Source organism: Mytilus trossulus, chromosome 6 (assembly GCF_036588685.1).
Source record: "Mytilus trossulus isolate FHL-02 chromosome 6, PNRI_Mtr1.1.1.hap1, whole genome shotgun sequence".
NCBI lineage: Eukaryota > Metazoa > Mollusca > Bivalvia > Mytilida > Mytilidae > Mytilus > Mytilus trossulus.
In genome coordinates this window covers 25,968,394-25,975,479 of record NC_086378.1, presented here as the reverse complement: position 1 = coordinate 25,975,479, position 7,086 = coordinate 25,968,394, and the positions used below count along the sequence as shown (strand labels likewise).

General features: G+C 29.0%; 1 long non-coding RNA gene across 1 annotated transcript; it reads right to left on the bottom strand.

Moving 5' to 3' along the window:
• Positions 1–1,131: 1,131 nt before the first annotated feature.
• LOC134720995 (uncharacterized) lies at positions 1,132–5,981 on the bottom strand. Its single transcript, XR_010107819.1, has 6 exons — positions 5,912–5,981; positions 4,896–4,924; positions 4,350–4,382; positions 2,204–2,233; positions 1,575–1,604; positions 1,132–1,161 (listed from the first exon to the last, which is right to left on the bottom strand). It is a non-coding gene; the product is annotated as an uncharacterized LOC134720995 (long non-coding RNA).
• Positions 5,982–7,086: the final 1,105 nt, after the last annotated feature.

Here is a 7,086-nt window from a genome sequence, read left to right as displayed (position 1 = left end):
TTGTAAAGGCAATTCCTGTCTATTATTTTTTTTATGTGAATACTTGATGTCATCGATTGTAAATAATAATACATAGCCAAAAAAAATATTTATCAAAACCAGAAAAAGAAATTACCAATATTCGATTGTAAAAAATCTGGTCTGTCAATGTTTCTGACTTATCTTCATTTTTATCATTATGTTTAATTGCATGATATCCTTATATTTTAAAACTTGTAGATAATTGTGTATTTTGCACTCATATCTCCTCTCCTTCATTTTACATGGTATATATTCATTACAAAAATACATGAAATGAAAAATTAGTATGATACAAACAAAATATTATAAGATGAGGTATGAATGCAGATAGAAAACTTCAAGTAAAAATAGAAGGAGGAAGACATTTGTCTGTCACTTTATTGGATTAAACTTATTGCTAAAGACGGTATTCTCTCTTGTTGATTTTTCCATATACGATTCTGTTCAGGTTGATATTAATTTTGATACTATTTGTTATGTGTAAAAATCTTAAACCCAAAACTTTCCCCTATCAGTTAAATACAGAAAAATAAAGAACTCAAATCTCATATGTGCCTAATCAAATGGCAAAATAAAATGGCAAAATAAAAAGCCCAGGCACACCAAACGAATGGATAATAACTGTCATATTCCTGACTTTGTCCATGCATTTTCAAAGCAGAACATGGTGCATAAAAGCTGATTTTATTGCAAGGTAGACCTAACCTTTGTGAAACAGTTGCATTCAAATTCTATTTAATTTGACAACCGTGTGTGAACAAAATAAACAAAATAATATGTACAAATGTCAAAATAAGGGGTTTTAGTATTTATCATTGTGCTTATCATATCATTATTACATGTTTACTAAACAAAATCCTTGTCCGTCTACAATTTAATGGGGGGAAACAGATAAATCATTCCAAAAGCTGTTTGGGATAATCTCCAAATAAGGAGGAGCTTAAGTGTTATGGTTTTAAAATTCGACGAAAGTTGGACAAGGTTATTTAAGGTATAAATTAAATGTACCAATTGTCGCAAAATGTAATACAAACTCGTATTTTTCTAGTCTAAATACTAACGTTGTTAATTACAAAATCTTTGACTCATTCAATTATTAAAACAAATTACCTGATTATCCTCTTCCTCAGAACCTGCACTCTGAAATTAAATTACATATCGTATAAACAATAACGTAGTAATTTTGGGGCCCTTTATAGCTTGTTGTTCGGTGTGAGCAAAGGCTCCTTATGGAAAGCCGTATATTGACCTATAATGGTTTACTTTTTTAATTGTTATTTGGATGGAGAGTTGTCTCATTGGCACTCACACTACATCTTCAACTATCTAGTTACAAGGAACACATAACATTTTTTTTAAATTTTTTATAATGTTCTCCCTCACTTTTAATATAGCATCATATAAAAGTGCGCTGTCAGGGGAATTGCAGTGTAATATTTTTGTGACCTTAAATTTTAGCAAAATATAATTTAAACTGGTGTCTTTCTAATCCTCCGTTACACTTGTTATGTACTACAAAATCTTTGTCTCATTCAATTTTCAAAACAAATTACCTGATTATCATTTTCATCCGAATCTTCATTCTGAAAATATAATAGTTATTGTATAGACAGGGAATAAATTTACAAGACTCATCTAACACTTTATTACTAGTGTTATCTTATGAAATGGTTTGCTTGACAACAGACGGGTTGTTAAAGTAGTGGCTGTTCAGTACGTGTTTGGTGACTTATAGATCCAATCCTGATGTACGTACTTATTTATTAGATTTTTTTTTTTAAGAAAACTGCTTATTTAGTTTTTTTTACACCAAAAAACTGGTCTTTCGTTTTTTCTTTTTAAATATTCTTGAAAATGATCCAATAACAACAAGTCATGATTTAAGATTATTTCACAAACTCAAATTCATTGATCTCTAAAATCAAGTAATTTCAGACTGTTTCAAATGTTTACTAAACAATAAAACTGGCAAACAAACGAGAAAAAGCATATGAAAATGTTAGAACATCTCGCAGCTAAAGTTTGCATTTGAAAAATAAATAAATGAAACTTTGTTATGGGTGTTGACTGCTTAAAACACTGAACATTAATTCAATTTCTAATAAGATTGTAACCAAAACAAACTAGTTCTACTCGTCAACTACAAAACAATGCATCCAATCAAGTTAAGAAAACATTATACCTCATTCAAATGTTCGTCATAATCTGGAATCTGAAATTATACAACTTATTATTAAGATTAAATTACAATTGGAATACAATCAGCATTAAACACACTCCTTTTCTGCTATACATTAATTCTCCTAACATTTTATCATCTTATTATTGAATCCAAGCACGGACGGGGCTTTTTTACTCCTAGTTATAACTTAACAAGTAATAATAGTTGTCTAATTAAGAAAAAGAAATTTACAAAATATTGGTTAAAAAGTACCGTCAAGCCAATCTGTTGCAATTAATCTTCTGTTTTTATTACCCAATCTCCTCGTATTTACATGATAGCAATTCATTAAAAAACAAAAGATTATTTAACAACTAAAACATAAAATAATAAGTAGATTTTATACGAATGCAGATAAAACAAACCACAAATACAAAGAAAATATGTCACTTAATGGGGTTAAGCTCATTGTTAAATGCAGTTTTAAATTCTCTTGTATAGTGCACCAGGTTCGCATTTCAATATTTACTCGCATTTAAATTTGCTACAAACTATCACATTCAGCTAGAAATTTAGCAAGTATTCAAGAATTGAATGCTTCATTTTGTAACTTTTTTGGGGTGTAAGAGCGTTGACCATTCTAAAAATGTACGCACGGTCAACGCTTTTACAACACTATGAAGTTACAAAAAGAAGCATTCAGTACTTATAATTACATTTTTTAGCCCTGAACATGCAAACACGAATTTTATATATTTTTTTAATTTAATTCAACTTTGCACTTTTTTTGTGGAATAACATGTGATGTGCTGTTAGCCAATCAAAATAAAGTATTATAATGAAACATACATCTAATGCAATAATTAATACAAACTAATGTCTAACCTATCTTTAATTCAAGCTAACGTTGTCAAAGAAACAACTTTGACTTATTTAATTGCAAAACAAATTACCTCAACAATTTTTTACTCAGAATCTGAATACTGCAATTAAAATTTATATGATATATACTCGATACTAATTATGTTACAAGCAACATCTAATACTGTCTTATTATCTATTGTAATGGTTTGCTTAACGTTTTAATATAGCTTAGTTCAAAGAACGAGTTATAGTATAAATACTGTTTTTAGCTGTATTTGGCAACACTTTTAGGAATTTTTGGTCCTCAATGCTATTTAAATTCGTACTTTATTTCGCCTTTTTAACATTTTTTTGAATTGAGCGTCACCGATAAGTCTTTTGTAGACGAAACGCGCGTCTAGCTTAATATAAAATTTCAATGGTATCTATGATGAGTTTAGTAACAACCACTTGGTCGATGCCACTGAAAATAGATATTTATTTTACCCGATGGTATCACCAGCCCAGTAGTCAGACCTTCTGTGTTGACTTGAGTTATAATTGATATATTCATAATTATAAATTAACTGTTAACAAAACTTTGAATTCTTGAATTACTAAGGCTTTTCTACATCAGGAATAAATAACCTTAGCTGTATTTGGTACCACTTTAAGGAATTTTCGGTCCCTAATGCTCTATAACTTCGTACTTTATTTGGCCTTTTTAACATTATTTTTTATTCGATCGTCACTGATAAGTCTTTTGAAGACGAAACGCGCGTCTAGCGCAAAAACAAAATTTCAATCCTGGTATTTATGATGAGTTTATTTTTAATGTATTGTCCAGACCACATGTTTAACCACGCCACATACTTTATGTATGTGCCTGTCCCAAGTCAGGAGCCTGTTATTCAGTGGTTGTCGTTTGTTTATGTGTAACATATTTGTTTTTGATAAAAAAAATTATATAAATAGGGCCGTTAGTTTTCTCGATTGAATTGTTTGACATTGTCTTATTGGGGTCTTTTATAGTTGACTATGCGGTATGGGCTTTGCTCATTGTTGAAGGCCGTGCGGTGACCTATAATTGTTAAATGTTTTTGTAGTTTTGCTCTCTTATGGGCGGTTGTCTCATTGGCAATCATACCACACATTCTTTTTTATATTCACTAATCGAAAATTTAAAACAATCAATATTAATTCAAACTATAAGCGGATTGTGCAAATGTTTTGACACAAACTGTCATAATACCCAGGTATATTTAATTAAATATCATGTTTTTTTCTAAAACATTTCATTGATTAGGTTCAGAAAAGAAATTACCTCATCAAAATCATCATCACCATTGTATGAGTCCTACAAAATATAACATATTGTTTATACAGGATTGCATTTATATTATTTTTCCATTTATTGTGTGGGTTTTAATCTTTTGATTTTACCATTTGATAAAGGACTTTCCGTTATGAATTTTCCATGGAAGTTGTTTGCTGTTTTATTTGTAATGTGAGAACACACACTTGTGTTTTTTCCACGTAGAAATAGTGGAATATAAATTTGATCATATCATTAATTAAGCAAAGCATTGTTTGGGCTGTGATTCAGCCAGTTTTTTAGTCTTTTATTTTTGTACATCGTTTTCGATACATACAAATTCTGATTAAACACTGTTAATTTTAAATCAGACATTTAAATTTGAGATAAGTGGTTTCTCCCAAAATATTATTTGGGTTGGGACAAGTTTATTTTGACGAAAAGAGAGAAGAGATAACAAATTCAATCGCAAATCACATTTTCATAAATACGTTCACATGAAATCTCGGTTTAATATGAACTGGTTTCTCTCTTTTCTATATTAAAAAAACTAACCTCATCCGAACTTTCCATTCTACATTAATCTGAAAATATAACAATAGTGGTACATACAACATACATGAATACTACTGCTGTTCAAAGTTCCTATATTAGAAGATAGGGTATGAATGTCAGCAAGACAACTCTCCATCCAAGTTATAATTTGTAAAAGTAAATCATTAAAGGTCAAAATACGGCCTTCTCTCTTCATATGTTCAAGAAAAATTGAAAAAAGGACAGTTACTCCAGTAAGAAGTCGTATGACAGTACAGCAATAAATAAACAGTGAGTATAACCAATAATTCCGAACATTCCTTCTCCCATCATATTTTTCTTTATGCATAGTGATATTCAAGATAGTCTACAAAACATCCCTTTACAGTCATGTTCAAGGTATGCAGGGCAATTAGATACTTTTGAATAATAGATTCTCAATGATGATTGTGGACAAGTTTAGTGAAAAACAAGAGAATAACATGTTTGTAAGAGTTCACAAACAACGATTGAAAACAGACTAAAGCCTGCCAAATTATCAAAACTTTTGTTGTAAATTGACGTTGGGGATGGATACCATAAACAAACTCCACTGGAAGATGGTCATGATTCTATTTGACTTCAATTTATAAAATGAAATATTTCATTAACAATTTCAAACTTAATTGGTTTTAATGTACACAGCTGGAATTTTAGAAAATGTTTTCTTTTCCGGCTATAAAAGAAAAAATATTTCCGTTTTCCCTTAAAGCATATCATTAATTTTTACCTATTGTGTATTATGGTTTGTTTACATTGTTTTTTTTTTATACTTACTTTACATATTATATTTGCCTATTTGTTTTTATCTGATTTTTAATAACCTAATTTTTACTCTTGTGCAAATATTACGTAACATTACTTGAAAATCTTTTTTTAAATGTCAATAACCAACGTATGTCACGGTATGTGATAATTTAAAAACAATGCAACTGTATGCTGTAGATACGGATAGAATGATAATATAAAACAAATACATTTATACAATACAGACTTACCATGCATACATTACAATGTAAATACAATTCATAACATAAAATCTTCAACCACACATTGGCACTTTTTAATTTTACTGAACTGTAACAGTGTCCTTGACATATCACAGGAAGTTAATGTACAATGAATTTTCTAAAAATTTCTACTTTCGGTTTCGTTGTTCATTATTTAAAACCAAATACGGAATCGTATAACCGATTTTTGCTTCACACGTAAAACAAACTTTGAACAGAACATTACAATTGACAAATATTGCTAGCTTGATAAAGTTATGTTAAATGACAACAGCAAAAACAATTACAAACAAAAGTTAAAACAAAAAACGAGAAAAAACTAAAATATAAGTGACCAACATAAACAAAACAAAGAAACAAACACAAATACCACAAAAAGTTGCCAAAAAATAAGTAAGTAAAAATTACAATAACTGATATATACGATAGTGTAAATAGTTATCATATTATTTATGTTACTGTTTTACATGCTACTTCAAAACAACTTGCACTAAATTATAATGTAAAAAGATTAGTTTGAGTCAGTTTATCGATTGAATTGATCCATTGATATATATATAATTTATCTTTAAAATCTAATTGTTGACCTTTTTGACATTAACCTTATTGTGTTATTTAGTTACACTAGGTTAGCATTTGTTAAAAGATATCTATTAAATTCATAGTGTCTTTTATATAGAACACGTAATTTATTTGAACAATACAGTTCTTTCATAGTTAAGTGTCTATGATCAATGTGTCCAAATAACCATGTAATGATTTTTAAGGATTCAATTGAAACAACCGTTCACTAATAATATTGGACGCGACGTGGAAATATTTAAAAACAAAAGCATGAACACTTTCAGTATACTGTACTGAAATTAACCATTAATTATTATTGATTGAGGTTTTATCCTTATTCACAAAATAAGTTCTATAAGAACTGATTTCTTATAAGCATGTTGTCGAACGATGAGTATATGCCCATAATAATAAGCTTTTAAAGGCATTTGTCAATAAATTTGAATTATAACATGTTATAGGGTGCATTTCTGAAAGAAACGACAATGCAATTTCCCATAGGATATCCTTTTACGGGTTAAACTGTACCACTTTTACTATAACGTTTTGAAAACAGTTATATACTAGAATGTAAAGTTCATATTTTTTCCATAGTCAAA